Here is a 17,949-nt window from a genome sequence, read left to right as displayed (position 1 = left end):
ATTAAGGGCCCACACAAACTTTAACTTTTCACAACAAGTTATAAATCACAAGTTGAAAAGGAACTATGTACACATTAACAATCTTGGCATTATTAATTGTTTTGTCGTTTAAGCTATTTTTTACACAATGAAAGGCGGTAAAAAATGTCACGGTGGGATCATAATCACCACGTTTCTGCATGCAATCATTTCTCCAATTAGCAACTCCCCACTGTGACAGCAGCGACTAAAGGCCACTTCACATCGCCTCCTTCCCTACTTTTCAACCGATATCACAGGGTACCAGACCGCAATTCGAGAATATACCAGTACTGATTTATGACGTCTCAACATAGTTGTCTTAGCAAGATTAAAGCAGAGTAGATAGAAATACAAGGATCCAGTACTTCGTGGAAAATATTGAGTAAAAATTCAGATCATTGTTGATCAAGACCGAGGGTCATACAGCAAGACCGAGGACATACAGCAAGATTGAGGGTCATACAGCCAGATCCAGGGTCATACAGCAATCCCCAGAGTCATGCATACATACATAATGCGTATAGCCCAGCGGACTGCAAAGAGTCTATTAAGGCTTACACAAACTTTAACTTGTCACAACGAGTTATAAATCACAAGCTGAAAAGGAACTATGTACACATTAAAAATCTTGGCATTATTAATTGTTTTGTCATTAAACAAAGATCGACCAATCAAACACAGCAATAACACCTTCCTATTTCAAGTTTTAACGAATCGTAGTCACACTCAATTCGTCAAAACTTTGAACATCGTGATTTGTATGTCGTACGTGACATGAAAACCCATGGTCATACAGCAAGACCCAGGGTCGTACAGCAAGATCCAGGGTCGTACAGCAAGACCCAGGGTCGTACAGCAAGACCCAGGGCCGTACAGCAAGACCCAGGGCCGTACAGCAAGACCCAGGGTCGTACAGCAAGACCCAGGGTCGTACAGCAAGACCCAGGGCCGTACAGCAAGACCCAGGCCGTACAGCAAGACCCAGGGCCGTACAGCAAGACCCAGGGTCGTACAGCAAGACCCAGGGGTGACGTACAGCAAGACCCAGGGTCGTACAGCAAGACCCAGGGTCGTACAGCAAGACCCAGGGTCGTACAGCAAGACCCAGGGCCATGCATACATACATAACATATCGCGTATAGCCCAGCAGACTGCAAAGAGCCAATTTTTGTCTTGCTGTATGACTGGGAATTGCAGATATGTTCTTCAAAAGATTATGCCGTGTCTGAAGCATCAATATAAACGCTTATAGCTCACAGCTGAAAAGAACACTTCCTTACTAGTACGAAACCAAATGACAAACTATCAATTTGAATACAAAACAGCTTCATAAGAACTGCTCAAACAAGGACCAATAAAAGAGAAAACTGAAGACCGTGGCCTTAATCTTACAGGTTTGAAGTTAAAACAAGTTTTGCAAACAAAACATGTGAAAGAATGTTGTTATGCCTGAATATTAAAAAAAAAGTTAGTGTTCCCAGAAACATTTATTATATATATTATTATATTCAGACAAGGTTTTTGGGAACGTGGATATGGGGACCTTATTATGTTTTCATATATATATATTTAAATCCTACAAATAACATTTTCCAGAATGTCTTTTTATATTTGGGTACTAAGTCGACATATAAACCACAATGACAAATTTCAACTTTCTGCAAGCAGTTGAAAACGAGTTCCCAAATAACCGGCTGGTGTCAGAGTTAGCTTCATAAGAACTGCTCAAACAAGGACCAATAAAAGAGAAAACTGAAGACCGTGGCCTTAATCTTACAAGTTTGAAGTTAAAACAAGTTTTGCAAGCAATACATGTGACAGAATGTTGTTATGCCTGAATATTAAAAAAATTAGTTAGTGTTCCCAGAAACTTTTATTATATATATAATACAAGTTTCTGGGAACACTAACTTTAAAAAAAAATTAAATCGATCAACACACACACAAACAAACAAACATAACAACAATAAAAAAAAAAAATTAAAAAAAAGGACATACATGTTCATGTCTTGTCGTTTTAAAAGTATAACTAAAAAAGAACTTATAACTAGATATTTAACAATGGTACATAGAACATCCAGAAAGTTGAAATTTCGCACTGTGGTTTATATGTCGACCTAGTACCCAAATATATATAGACATTCTGGAAAACGTTATTTGTTTAGGATTTAAATATATATGTGAAAACATAATATTAATAAGGTCCCCATATCCACGTTCCCCATATTCCTAAACAAATAACGTTTTCCAGAATGTCTATATATATTTGGGTACTAGGTCGACATATAAACAACAATGCCAAATTTCAAGTTTCTGGGAACACTAACTAATTTTTTTAAATATTCAGGCATAACAACATTCTTTCACATGTATTGTTTGCAAAACTTGTTTTAACTTCAAACTTGTAAGATTAAGGCCACGGTCTTCAGTTTTCTCTTTTATTGGTCCTTGTTTGAGCAGTTCTTATGAAGCTGTGTTGTATTCAAATTGATAGTTTGTCATTTGGTTTCGTACTAGTAAGGAAGTGTTCTTTTCAGCTGTGAGCTATAAGCGTTTATATTGATGCTTCAGACACGGCATCATCTTTTGAAGAACATATCTGCAATTCCCAGTCATACAGCAAGACCCAGGGTCATGCATGCATACCTACATAACTTGTATAGCCCAGCAAATAATAGTATTACATCAGGGTCTCATTTCGGGGTCGGACTTATCGCTATTTTGTTACTCAATTTCCTTGTCAGCTATTAAACTCTAAGACACCGGTACAAAATGTTTTCTTATTACGGAAGCCGAAGCGGGGTTTCGCGGGGTACCCCCGGGGTTCCGCAGGGTTTCGCGGAAAATAGCTACCGCACGCATACTGCATGCGTCAGACGTTCTCAACATCAACATTCCGCGATCGTCACCTGTGTTTCTGTTGAAGCTCCTGGAGTGACTCAGAATGTGTGTTGCCGTGTTCCACTCCCTTTTCGTTTTTTTTCTTTTCTTCAAGCAAGACAGATAGTCATTGTAAATTTATCTGTGAGATTTCATTCAATTTTATTTGGGTTTAAACCGTTTTAATGACATTAAAATCATTTAAAGCTGTCGGTGTTGCTGTGTGTAGATTTCATTTATTTGTGCGAGTGCGTGCAGTTTGCATCGATGGTGCGATTAGTTTGAAAAATGTCTGATTACATTCCTCTTGACAACCTCAATTTCAAAATGAGCCCCTGTTATATTGTGTTTTTTTTTTGCTTAACGCCCAGCCGACCACGAAGGGCCATATCAGGGCGGTGCTGGTTTGACATATAACGTGCGCCACACACAAGACAGAAGTCGCAGCACACAAGACAGAAGTCGCAGCACAGGCTTCATGTCTCACCCAGTCACATTCTTCTGACACCGGACCAACCAGTCCTAGCACTAACCCCATAATGCCTGACGCCAGGCGGAGCAGCCACTAGATTGCCAATTTTAAAGTCTTAGGTATGACCTGGCCGGGGTTCGAACCCACGACCTCCCGATCACGGGGCGGACGCCTTACCACTAGGCCAACCGTGCCTGTGCCACTGTTATATGGTAAGATGTAATGAATAGGTTTGCTCTACATATTGCACCAACAGGCCAGCAAGTTGTCTCAATCTCTGTGCTATGTCATTTTTTCTAGCTGGTCCATATTTCTTCAGTAAGCTTTCGCCAAAAAGCAACAACATGCTGTCTTTGCCCACAACTTCAGCTAGTCCATCTTAAAACCGTGTCTTCATTTAGTGCTGAAGCTTTGTTCGCACATTCATACATGTTCTATTGTTGAGACAAGTATTTTGGTTAATTGCGGCTTGAATTATCTTCCCTGACGGATACATGCCTTTTTGAAGGAGATGCCCAAAACCATTTATTAAAGTTTGTATTTCAGCATGAGACCAGCTTGAATTTACGCTTGTCTTCATGAGCTTTGTCAACCTCTGCCTTTAATTATTTTTTTTTTGTTTGTTTATTTTTTGCTTAACGTCCAGCCGACTACGCAGAGCCATATCAGGACGAGGAAGGGGGGGATGAAGGGGGCCACTTGTCAAGCGATTCCTGTTTACAAATGCACTAACCCATTACTTGTGTCCCAGCAGGCTTTAGTAAAAACTAAATTAATACCTACTGGAAGATTACCAGTTTCCAGTATGTTAAAATAGGCTTAACCTATCTACTGCTGGACTTACATCAGAACACTAACAGATTAAACTATACATGAATCGCGAGACAAGCGGCAAGAGAAGAGATTTTTGGAAAAAATACAGGTGAATGAGCAAGATTAAGGCAGAAAAAAGAAAAGAATTCATGAAGAAAAAGAGAGCATGACAGGAAAGAGGAACCAAAAATCTACCTAACAGCAAACTAGAAAGCTCCTGCGGTTCCAAAAACAGGAGGGGCCTTTAATTTCTTAACCGCAGTGCCCCACTGCGGGAGCCTTTAATTAGGTAATAAACAATGCATGTTATTAGTAGTAGCAAAAGTATTTAGATATTATAAGAGTATGTCCACTAGAACCCGACATGTAGCATCTATATATAAATAAAATTTAAATAATATTGTGGCGGTTTCTGCGACTTCCATTACTCGCGCAGAAGCGTCTGATTGGAGAAACTAGAGGTCAAAGTATGTACCAAAATGTTGCTAACTTGACGTTGAGCAATGTAAAATAACATATTTTTTTTAAACAAACTTTGAACTCGAATTTCTCCAATCAGAAGATTCTGCACGAGTTTTGGAAGTCGCAGAAACCGTCACATATGATGGTGGCGGTATAAACATACCAAGCGGTTCTGCATGTGTGCGACATGTGTAGTCGCAATCCTTGACGGAGGAGTCATCGCTCCCCAAATCACCCACGATGCCGGTGTTGTCATTGCCCAAATCACCCACGATGCCGGTGTCGTCATTGCCCAAATCAGCCACGATGCCGGTGTCGTCATTGCCCAAATCAGCCACGAATTGCCCAAATCACCCACGATGCCGGTGTCGTCATTGCCCAAATCACCCACGATGCCAGTGTCGTCATTGCCCAAATCACCCACGATGCCAGTGTCTTCATTGCCCAAATCACCCACGATGCCAGTGTCGTCATTGCCCAAATCACCCACGATGCCGGTGTTGTCATTGCCCAAATCACCATGACCAACTGAAACAAAGATTAGTTTAAAATTATAGAATCTTTGCTTATTGTTGATTTATAACACCGACACAAGACAGACGATGGACCTTCTTGACTGTCACGACCTCAAACAGCATGTAGACGCTCCCACACGCAAAACACACATCATTGACTGGATTGTCACCCACGAGTCCACTGACCTGGTGTACGACATCCTGCTGAATGACTACCTCAGATCCGATCATTCTGCAGTTTTGTTCTCTCTTAAGATGGCCAAACCATCCAAACAGAAAAAGCGCGTAGTCCGCCGTAACCTCAAAGAAGTTAACACTGACACATTTCGCGCAGAAGCAGCCCGCCGACTGCTTGATCCTCCGGTATCCTCAGACCCTGTACGTCATTACGACTCCACTCTCAGCACACTTCTTGACGAACATGCACCCGCAAAAACCAAACTCATCGTAGATTGGCCTTCTGCACCCTCGATCACAGCTGAAGTTAAGTATACAAAACAGTTGCGTCGCCGAGCAGAGAGGAAGTTGCGAACCTCAAAGCTGGTAGTTGACAGACAGATTTACAACAAGCAAATGGAACATGCTCAGACACTCATCGCAGACGCCAAACAATCGCACTACAGCACCAAAATCTGTGAAACAACCTCTGCCAAAACACTCTTCTCCACAGTGAATGACCTTGTTGGCTGCTCTTCTGCTTCTCCCTTGCCCAACAACATCGACCCCTCCAAACTGTCGCAAGCTTTCTCTGATTACTTCCATAACAAGATCCAAACCATCCGTGACAAACTAGACAAAATCCCACACCAAAACTCTGAAACTTCTCCTGCATTTACAGGCACTCCCTTCACACACTTTCAGCCTCTCACTCTCACTGACCTGGAGAAAGTCCTCAAAGAAATGACCTTGAAAACCTGTGACCTTGACCCTCTTCCCACACAACTCTACTCTGACTGTCTTCCTGAACTCCTCCCTTCTATTCTCAAAATCATCAACACTTCTCTGCAAACAGGCACTGTCCCCAACTCCTTTAAGACTGCTATTGTCAAACATCTACTGAAGAAACCATCGCTCGACCCAAACACTCTCAGCAACTACCGCCCTGTCTCAAACCTTTCCTTCATCTCCAAACTCCTTGAAAGAGTCGTCCTAAAACAACTCAACTCTCACCTTCTTTGCAACAATCTTCTCTCTCCGCTTCAATCTGCCTATCGTCCTCACCACTCCACCGAAACTGCCCTTCTCAAAATCACTACTGATCTCCTCCTTGCCACTGACCAAGCTGAAATCTCTGCCGTCGCTCTACTTGATCTATCAGCGGCCTTTGACACAGTCGACCACAACATCCTCCTTCAACGCCTTCAGTACACCTTTGGTATCCATAGCACAGCTCTTTCTTGGTTCTCTTCTTATTTCACCGACCGCTACCAGACTGTTTCGATTGACAAACTGAACTCTGACCCCATCAGGCTTGAGTGCGGAGTCCCTCAGGGCTCAGTCCTTGGGCCTGTACTAATTACTCTCTACACTCAACCTCTTGACCACATCCTTGACCGACACAACGTTCTCCACCACTCTTTTGCCGACGACTCTCAACTTCACAACAGCTCTTCCCCTGACCAGTCTGAATCTCTTCTTTCCTCTATCTCTGACACTATCACTGACGTGCAGAATTGGATGACAGAAATCAAACTTCAGCTCAATAGCAACAAAACTGAAGCTATCCTAGTAGGCACTACATCCAAACTCTCCAAAGCCACTTCCGACTCTCTTCAACTCTCTGACTCTTCTGTCCCTCTGTCTTCTGCTGTCAAAAACCTCGGAGTCACTCTAGACAACACCCTTTCCATGAAACAACACATCTCTTCTGTCTCTCGCACCTGCTACTTCCAACTCCGCCGCATCGCCACTATCCGCAAGTACCTCACCACAGATGCTACCGCCAAACTGGTCACGTCCACCATTCTCTCACGTCTTGACTATTGTAACTCTCTCTTGGCGGGTCTTCCCTCTTCTTCTATCTCTCGTCTCCAACGCATTCAAAATAGCTCTGCCCGTCTTGCCTTACGAAAGAAAAAGGGAGATCATATCACCCCCCTCCTAAATCAGCTCCACTGGTTGCCCGTTCCTGCCCGTATCACATACAAAATCAACACTCTCACCTACAAATGCCTCCATGGTCTCGCCCCTGCCTATCTCTCCGACTCTCTCTCTCTCTATGTCCCTTCACGAGCACTCAGATCATCTGCCGACTCCCTCAAGCTCAACATCCCCCACACCAAACTCAAAACAGCAGGTCAACGCTCATTTTCTTTCCAAGCACCTAGCCAATGGAACACACTACCTCTCCCCCTCCGTCAACAACAGTCCCTCGAATCATTCAAATCTGCACTCAAGACATTCCTTTTTTCCACATAATCCATGCATTCTACACTGCCCACCCCAATACAATACAATACAATACAATAACTTTATTAATCTCTAAAAGAGAAATTACATTGCTGAGCGTTTGTGTCCGTAATAATAACATACATAAAACATTCAAAATAAACATTTGTTCTTTGTCCTGAGAAAATATAGCACATTGGTTATCACATAAGAAAGTATATTAAAAATAAATTAACATGCATTCACCATCAACAATGCACAAAAGAAAGTCAGCACCTTGCCGGTTATCACATATTGTCTAAGAGAGTAGAATAAGAGTATATAATCATGCAAAACAAAATCAACAATACTGAAACAATACAGAACACTGACCCCGTGCATCAGAGCGACAACACCAGCATCTACCGCCCCACCTGAGAATTGAAGATGTGAATTGCAGATGGAATGAACGAATTTCTGTAGCGTGTGGATCTTGCGGTTGGTTGTCTGAATCTGTTGCTCCTGTCTGTCCGTCTACTGTCAAATTCCGGTCTGAGTGGGTGCGAGTCGTCAGCCAAAATCTTCTGTACCTTGTCAGTCAGTCGTCGTTCATGTGTTGATGTGAAATTGTCCTGCTTCCTCCCAACCACCCCACTTGCTTTCCTGATGAATTTATCTAATCTATCCCTGTCTTGCTTGTTGATGTTGCCACCCCAACACACGGAGCCAAAGTACAACACACTATTGCACGTTGAAGTGTAAAACATCTGAAGGATTTCTTGTCTGCAGATGTTAAAAGACCTGAGTTTTCTCAAAAAGTACAGGCGAGAGTGGAGTTTCTTCACAAGGGCATCAGAGTTTGGTTTCCATGTCAACTTATTGTCTATAATCACCCCCAAATACCTATACTGCTCTACCTTCTCTACGACCTCCCCCTTGATCACTATCTCCCTGTGTACATGTTCCCCCCTCCTGTTGTCCATTATCATTGTCCATCCCACCTTGAATAACTGTACATATTTTAATGGTTGCTGGTGTGTGTGTGTTGGTGACTTTAAGTCTCCGTGTGTGTGAATGAGTGTATGTGCGCCTTGAGTCGCCTGTTGGGGAGATATGTGCGCATTATAAATATTCGTATTATTATTATTATTTATGTCAAACACTCTACCGTACCTCGAAATGTTTTAGCTCTTTGCTCAAGTGCTATTATTATTATTATTAGCATTGCTTAACGTCTAGCCGACTACGGAGAGCCTTCTCAAGATATCCCCATGCTGCCAACTAAAAAACAACAAAAAACATCATTGGCGGTCTGTCACTAGCCCCGTAGATGAACCCGACATGTAGCATCTATATATAAATAAAATTTAAATAATATTGTGGCGGTTTCTGCGACTTCCATTACTCGTGCAGAAGCTTCTGATTGGAGAAACTACAGGTCAAAGTTTGTCCCAAAATGTGTTATTATTATTTCACGTTGCTTAACATCTAGCCTGTGTTGCTAACTGGATGTTGAGCAATGTGAAATAATAATAAGAACATTTGGGAACAAGCTTTGACCTCGAGTTTCTCCAATCAGAAGTTCTGCACGAGTAGTGGAAGTCTCAGAAACCGTCACTTATGATGGTGGCGGTATAAACATACCAAGCGGTTCTGCATGTGTGCTCGTCACGTCGCAATCCTTGACGGAGGGGTCATCGCTGCCCAAATCACCCACGATGCCGGTGTTGTCATTGCCCAAATCACCATGACCAACTGAAACAAAGATTAGTTTAAAATTATAGAATCTTTGCTAATTATTGATTTATGTCACTCTATCGTAAATAAGAACAAAAAGTCCCAGTCTCTAGGCTGGGGGAGGATGGAATCTGTGGCATCCCGGAGGCCGTCATTGCCCCCACGACTTCAAAGAGAGAGAGAGAGAGAGAGAGAGAGAGAGAGAGAGAGAGAGAGAGAGAGACTTCAAAGAGAGAGAGAGAGACTTCAAAGAGAGAGAGAGAGAGAGAGAGAGAGAGAGAGAGAGAGAGAGAGAGAGAGAGAGAGAGAGAGAGAGAGAGAACCAACGTATGGTTCCTGATGGCTTTCTTGCCTGAAGAGTGAAGTCAGGTGTATGTAATTTCATCGTTGCATGCACAACAGAAACTTCTTAATCATAAACTCCATTATCTTTTTTGAGAATCTAACTCCTTCATCCACTTCCAAGACCATTTATTTGGATGTTTTGCCTCACTTGGCAACTTGTCGTCAAGCTGATTTGCACATGGGTCTCCATTCTTGAAAAAATCCACGCTTTCACTTATCGTGGTGGCCATTTTGAATGTAAAACAGGAAGTGACCACAAAGGGAAGCAAAGACTTGTGGGAGAAAAAGTGAATCTTTTTGAGACAAGTGAGGCCCTGATAAGGATGTTTAGGGAAAATGTAACTTTTGAAAACATAGGTAAATGTAAACATCCTTGTCAGGGCCTCACTTGTCTCAAAAAGATTGCAAGCGCTTACGATCTGCAACGCTGGGCTGTTTGACGAAATTATATTTATTATATCGCGCATGCACAAGATGTTTGAAAATGCGGGAATTGGTATTTCTTTGCGTGAAAAGGCGCGCATCCAAATTTTATTTTTGCGGGATTTCTTTCATATTTGCGGGAATGCGCGGTCTAGAATCGACACTGCGACAGATCAAAACGTGTCAGAAGGTTTTTGCCAGAATGGAAGGACGAATTTCCTTGGTTAGATTTCGACAGTGGAGTGTGCGTGAGCGCAACTCCATGACTGTGTGTAGGGGTGGGGACGAGTTTTTGCATTCAGATTGTGGGTAACCTGATTTTTGTGCGGGTAAGTTAAAAATGACATGTTACATACCCGGGGAAAGCTGAATTGACAAAAATGTGGCCACCCCTGCGTCCCGTGACAGTAAGGTGGGTTCGTATCATGAAGGAGTTAACAAAAGTGACATTTAGCCCTAATGACAGTGAGGGGCGACATTTGTATTATAGCCTACAACAATACAAATGTCGCCCCTCACTGTCATCAAAGGGTACGAGTCGTGCATCCCTCTCATTACTAGTACTATTGATTGCCAGCACTAAGAAAACTATTAGGAAAGGGTGTATTTTTCAAATAAGTCCAGAGGCTATTTAATTTAGTAGCAATGGACTTCAGACTTTTTATGGAAGAGAACAAATTCCAAAATGATAGGTTTTAAATCGTTTTAAGTAGGGCTAGGCGAGGCGCTCTCTTGCCAACATTGCGTCATAATCTGAAAGGTTCCGCGACGCAATATTCCTGATCCTGATACTTAGCTGCGTCGATATCATCGGAAAATGCACTTTCCAAACCTACTTGTGATATAGACTGCGCACATTTCTTTGCAACCAAACAGCGCCGAAACTCAATTATGTAAGACAGATCTCTTACTTTATCAACATCAGTGGTTGTCTATTGACAACTTGATGCGGCATGCGTGTTCAGATTGTTACGCGAAGCTGTGGTTCACTCTCCCATCTCTGTCAAAATGGCGGAAGGCCGAATCAAGCCACCAGCCACACGTCACTTCCGGAGAGGGACATTATTTTCTTTCGTTTTCTCCCGAGCTTTTGAGAATACGGGTTAGAAAAGTGAGTCATTATCTTCACTGGAACATATTGAATACGAACTCTAGCGCATAAGTCATTAAATTGAAAGAAGAAAGAGAAACAAATGGTTATTTCAGTATTTTTTTTTACCATGGAGACAGCCTTTAAACTTACCACAGATATGTCGTCAGGACATGAATCCAGCCAATGTGTGACTTTCGTGGTCTCGTATACACATGGAATTGCGAAGTTCTGAAGACATGGGCTTGTGAAGTTGTGTTGAAGTGGACTTGGACGGGATTTGTCGTGTTCTGTAGACCCAAAACACTGATTTGTACATTCATGTGTTGGAAAACACAGGATTTCCATTTCGTAAAGTTTCAATCAAGCCGCCATTCGTGTTTCAATTTTCAGCTACTTGAATCTAGTTTTGCCTTTCCATATTTGGCTAATCATTATGAGCTATTAAAGGGGCACGCCATAGCTATAGTTCGGACAATTTGCATCGAGTCTATCAGAATCCTCACCTTCCAAACTGTAATATTCCCACGTTCCACATCCACAAACCCTGCATAGCTACAGAAAGCAGAAATGTTTGAAGAACTAAATCCTTGCGCGCATTTATGTGTAGTGGAAGTGAGTGACAAGCCAGAGCTACGCTTCACTCACAACCCAATTTGGCAACCGTCAGTTTAAAGCAATTTAATTGCAGATAAATGTCAGTTATTATACGTTATTTGCGTGTTTGACCAAAATATGACATTTTACACAGATCGAGACAGTCATTGTTCTCCGAGACCGCGCTAGCGGTCGAGGTGAACAATGACTGTCGAGATCTGTGTAAAATGTCATATTTTGGTCAAACACGCAAATAACATTTATGTATCGATCGAATTCCTTTCAGGTACTTATGACTTTGTTGTTGTTTTGACGATTGAACGAGCACACACACACATGCATGCAATCCACATGTATGCAATCAAACACATAAGCTTCATATTTGGGCGTTTCAGGTTGACCGAAACTTCAAAGGAACTACAAAACACACGTCATGTACTGACTTTGTTGTTGTTTTGACATTGAACAGCACACACACATGCAATCAAACACATGACGTTTTTGTTTTTGAGTTCCTTTGAAGTTTCGGTCAACCTGAAAAGCCAAATTATAAAGTTTTGTCGGCCTCTGACGTCACATGACTCAAAGAAGGGAAATCCAATCTCCAATCGATACATAACCCTCTATTTCTGATCAGGTCTCCATGCAATCACTTTTTGTTCTTCCAGTCTATTTAGATAGCTGGGATAATATTGCAGAGGGACGTCCTCATGAATATTTCATCTACATCAGTGTTGCTGCCAGCGTTAGAGGACAATAGGTCATTTGGACCTGACCGTAAGAAATCAATAGGTCCAAATGTCCTGGCTTTAAAAAAGTAATAGGTCTTACCGTCTACAATTGACCGCGGCACCCTTGTTAATTTTAAAGTAAATCACAAATTTGTGTCAGCACACACGCATGTGTGTGTGTTTGTGTGTGAGTGTGGGAGGGGAAAGAGAGAGAGAGGGAGCTGATTTTCCACAATAAGTTATAACGTGACTTCAAATTAATTTTGCCATTTAATGACAATAAACGTTCAACTTTGGCAATTGCCAGAAACTTAAACTGCCAACCGTCAGAATCAACCAGGTAAACATGGTTAGATCACGCCACCTATTTGTCAAATATGATATGAACTTAAAATAAATGGGGAAAAATGACTAGAATATTCAAGGACTCCTGAAACAAAAAGGTAACATTTGAAACACTAGCTGTGTTGGTCCTAGAGTACAGTGTCACTGCCATTCCTAGGTACTGGTGGATTTTCAGAGAACAGCCTCCTGGAACAGAGAGTGGAGTGTACACTAGTACGACCTCATCTAGAATACGGCAATCCTGCCTGGTTTCCGAGACTAGTACGCCAATCAACATCAATCGCAAGAGTCCAAAGAAGAGCTACTAAACTGATTTACGAAATAAAAGACTACACATATGAAGAGAGACTAAGATACTTGACTTTGCCTACACTAAAGGCAAGAAGAAAGAGAGGGGACCTAATACAAGCGTATATAATATTTAACGACATTGATGACACTAACAAAGATTTCTTTTTTAAATCACCGCAGACTAACATTGTTGTAACACGTAACAGTACTGACAAAATACAAAAAGAAAGACATGATAATAACAATACAAGAAAATTTGCTTTCAGCTATAGAGTTACAAATGACTGGAACAAACTAACAACTAACATTAAACGGGCTCCCAGTACAAATGCTTTCAAGAACCTCATTGACAAACACAACGCTGGACACGACAGTCGTTGCAATAGTCACTCCCGGTGCACTTCACTTCAGTGATTGCCTTCGAGGGCCGATTAGACAGCCATTGACCAGAACTATTAGTGGGGCTCCTATGTTGCAAAATCATTCAAATCATGCAACAAACACCAAATTAAGCAAATATGAAGAGTTTTATGTGCTTAACAAAACCTGATACAGAGCCATCGCGAAAAATAAAAAATGGGTAGTTTTTAAAAAAAATTTCAAAATGGCCGCCAGTGTAAACGGTTGGGTATGTTAGGCATATTTCACTTCATGTGATTAACAGCAAATTTGGCGTAAATGGACATTTGCTTTTGCTTAACAAAACCTGATACAGAGCCACCGTGAAAAAATTAAGAAATCAGTAGTTTTTTTACAATTTTCAAAATGGCCGCCAATAAAAGGGTATTTAGGCATTTTTGATGCTACAAGACATTCTCTTGCAATAGAAACTAACACAAACACATTTTTAAACAAAACAATACATGTATTGTTGGTGCAGAGAATGATTGGACGGTGTGGGTGGCAGGGTTGAAGAATTTGTGGATTACCTAAACTGTGCAAAAATAAATATATTGCACCAATTTTCATACCAAAACGAAAACATTCATTCCTGTGCTGTTATATTCAATGTATGCTATTGAGGGCACTCAACTTGGCTAACTGGAACACTTTTAAGATAAAAGGTGGCCTTTACATGGGTTATTTGACCGCCGCCCAAATAAGGGTACCCCCAAAATAAAACTGATAAAAATGTAATGTATCAACTCAAAAGTCGACTAAAATTCATAATCGCTGTATTTCGAAAACGTTGTTTGTTCTCATGTGTTTACACAACTAGCACATTCCGGCAAGTGTCTATACTCAAAAGAAACTTTGGCAGTACTTGAAACAACCATCTGTCATATATACATGCGAAGTCAAAAATATGTGGGATGTAAGTCAACAAACCTGTGGCAGTTTTTAAAATATTATTTCGTGAAGATTTGAAAGTGTACTCAAACGGTTGAACTACGCCTCGTGCGTAGACACACATTCCTGAAAGTTTCAACGCAACCCACTTGGTCATTGCTAAAATACATGGATTTTAGTTGACTTGGGTATCCCTCAAATTTGACACATAAACATCTCATCCGTGAGATCGACACATACATCAGTAGGTACAATGGCACAACACTAGAAATATGCAAGATGGCGAAATAAAACAACCTGTTCTGGATGGATAATCAAGTTGACTTTCTCTTCGTATACAACAGTGACCCAGTTGTGCCTCAGGAATTGTCGTCGGCTTTTTAAAAGGTACCCGAAGTTTTTGTCACATCTCTTTGTCACGTCAAGGGTATCCTTATTTTGACGGCGTAAATGATGATGTTAAAAAAAAATGTGCCAGATAGCGAAGATGCGAGCCTTTAATGGCATAGACAGTTTGAATAAAATGACACAGGAATAAAAGTTTGAGTTGGGGTATGAAAATGGGTGCAATAATATTTTTGCACAGTTTAGATGCTGACAGTTTTCACAGGCATGCAAGCACATTTGCAGAGAGCTGTGCTCTGCAGTCCTTCTTAGCAGCATTTGCAGCGTTTTGTTGTACAGCTCTTCTTGCAGGCACACCTCATGAGTTCTCGGCACACGCTGGATACCTCTTGAAAGCTCGTCCAGAATGACTCCCACTTTCCAGCCTTGAACTGCCAGCCCACAGAGTTTGGAAGTCTAATAGGTAGATGGCTCTTCTCAATCTCATGTCCTGCAGCAGCACCTCACTTGTAAGGGGATTATGGTCAATTTGGCAGCTCTTTTTACTGAAGAGGTACCGTCTAGCACTGTTTACACCCAGTACGTTGCTGGTTTTGTCCTACAAATGTACACCAAAAAGCTTACAAAGAGGAGCAGACAACCTGAAGAAAGTTTGAGTGACGTCTTCAAATGCTTGCCATACTTCCCAAGCCTTCTGATTCCCCAATACCATTGAAGAACGACATAGTGTCACAGCCTGTAAGGCTATGCAAAATGGGCAGACAGGGTGACTTCTCTTGGCCAATGGCTTTGGCAATGTGGCGATACACTTCACGAGCAGAAAAAACCGCAACACAGCTGGAATGAGAAGCAGACTGTCTGGCCTCCTCTACATCCATGGTGCAGGAAATCAGCCTGTGGTACCCTTCACACAAAAGATGAAAAGTGACATTTGAATAATGTTTACTATCTCAGAGAGTCGGTCAAAGCCGGGTTAGCAAGTCTTCACACAACAGACCAAAATGAAAGAAAATTGTATTTCATGAATTCGTATAATTCTTACTGTTTCAGGTTAAAAAACAAACAAACACAGTTTCCAGTGACCCAACTGATTCTGGAATCTTTCTGACCGCTACATTTATTCGCTTCAAACAGTCGCTAACAGAATGTTGACCATAGTGAGGGTTCGTACGTTAAACCCATCAAATTCACAGAGGTCGCTTACAAATGATGTGCAAACATGTTCCAATTAATACAAATAAAAAAATCTTACTGTTAAGATGTATTAGGTAACAAACCTTGATACAGTAGTACTAGTGAAATCGGCTCCCTTCTGTGGCACCGGAATAAATGCAGAACGCTTGTTCCCAGGAACCGGCATGTGGTGTAACTCTTGTATATATCCTGTAAAAATAAAATTCACACCAATGCACGGTCAACTTAAAATAAGCAAAAGGATGAGAAACAAGCAACAAACCAAAATTGTAAAACTCAAAGAGCAGTAGATCTACCTCTTCATTTTTCAAAACCACTTATCTCATTTGATTAGCATACACTGTATGCTTTTGTCTGTAACCTACCGTCTTTGAAAGTTTGATCACAACACTGTAAAGACATGGAGAGTGGAGTGTTTTTATCTCCAGCTGGTCATCCTACTATTTGGCCTACCCTCACTCAGTTTTTGACTCTACCCCTCCCCACCTTATGGAAGTCCTTAACGTAGGCAGGACTAATCATTTATCATACCATGAACAATCTCTTTCTCCTCGCCTTTTATTCAAAGTTCGTTTAATCTGTTTAAAATCACCAGCGTGGCGATCATGATTTCCTTACTTGTAATCAACAGATAGATCTAGATCTATCAGCATCACAACTTCCAGCTTGATGAGCTATTGCAAGATTACTCTGCATTTGAGCGCTTCACCCGATGAATAACAGACCCCAGGGGAGAATTAAACAGTAAAATGATGTGACATTGGTGAATGGATGCGTATTCTTGAAAACTTACCTTCAGAAACGTTGTTTTCGCTCAAATCAAAACACGCAATGTTGCGGAGGCCGCCATCTTGAATTTTCATGCTGCGGATATATAAAATTCTAAAAACGATCAAATTAAATACCAGAACACAAAAATACCCATAAGAGTATTTATGTCATGCATGTGTTATCAGCAGACAACTTCTGGTGCATGGTAAACCATAGAATTTTACATTTGCTGAGTTGGGAATATTTACTGCTGAGCGCTTTTGGTACGAATTTCGTCTGCTGTAAATGCAGCCTTTTATTCCCTATCAAAGACAAAAAAAACAATTTCTGAAGTGGCTCTGTATCTGAAATCCCTTAAATAATTATAAGGAACAATACCACAAAGTATGATGTTTGTTGCAAGATGTGAATGATTTATGAGTGCGTCTGCAACATACGAGCCCCACTATATCAATTCACAGCGGAATTCCCACTCAGAAGAGACTCCTTCGATGCGAAGAAGCCCTCTCAAATCTTCAATGCCTAACTCAAATAAATAGATATAACACTGTTCTTATAAAGTGCGCTACATAAAATCTAAGGCTTACCTGTACGAGTGGTGTGCCTGATTGTACGAAAGGGAAAAAAATCCCATGCAGCGACCATGTTCATTGTTCAGATTTCTTGAAAAGGCCCGGATCGCTTATCGCTTACGCTCTAAACAATAATAAATATTTCACTGAGGTAAAGCAATTATTTCCAAATGTTCAGAAAATATAAGATAAACTTGTGAAATAAACCTGTAAAATAGTTATTTTACAGTTTTATTTTACACAGCAATGTTAAAAAAAAAAAGAGAGAGAGAGATAATTTTTTTTTTTTTTTTAGTGTCGTAAGCACAAGAATGCTAAAAGCTCAGAAGAGATTGTTTGACGATGCAGAGATCTGTAGCAAGGGAAGGGGGACAACCAAGTCAGAACTCAAATGCTTTTGGGAACACGAGTTAAAACCCCTCAATGGTCAAGCTGAACACGAAAATTACATTTTGAGGTTACCTTGGATATGAGAACATGCTAATGTTCCCATAACCACAGAATGTTCCCAGATCCACGCTCTCACACTTACAGATGTCCCCAGATCCAAGACATTTTAAAAGTATATATATAATCTCTGCTAAGAGATTTTAACAAATCTCGGAAGAAAGTCTCTGCTGACTTTCAATTGTTTCTTTCACAATTTCTGATGTTTTATATATATATATATATATATATATATATATAT

General features: G+C 41.0%; 2 long non-coding RNA genes across 2 annotated transcripts; both read right to left on the bottom strand.

Annotated features, from left to right (window-relative positions):
- Window positions 1-1,058: 1,058 nt before the first annotated feature.
- LOC138971080 (uncharacterized) lies at window positions 1,059-17,822 on the bottom strand. The gene is made up of 4 exons (XR_011457162.1): window positions 17,277-17,822; window positions 11,279-11,415; window positions 9,175-9,285; window positions 1,059-5,176 (listed from the first exon to the last, which is right to left on the bottom strand). It is a non-coding gene; the product is annotated as an uncharacterized lncRNA (long non-coding RNA).
- On the bottom strand, window positions 15,391-17,133 carry LOC138971081 (uncharacterized). Its single transcript, XR_011457163.1, has 3 exons — window positions 16,712-17,133; window positions 16,002-16,107; window positions 15,391-15,628 (listed from the first exon to the last, which is right to left on the bottom strand). It is a non-coding gene; the product is annotated as an uncharacterized lncRNA (long non-coding RNA).
- Window positions 17,823-17,949: the final 127 nt, after the last annotated feature.

The sequence above is a fragment of the Littorina saxatilis genome, linkage group LG7 (assembly GCF_037325665.1).
Source record: "Littorina saxatilis isolate snail1 linkage group LG7, US_GU_Lsax_2.0, whole genome shotgun sequence".
NCBI classification, from domain to species: Eukaryota; Metazoa; Mollusca; class Gastropoda; order Littorinimorpha; family Littorinidae; genus Littorina; species Littorina saxatilis.
This window is presented reverse-complemented; position numbering and strand designations above follow the sequence as displayed.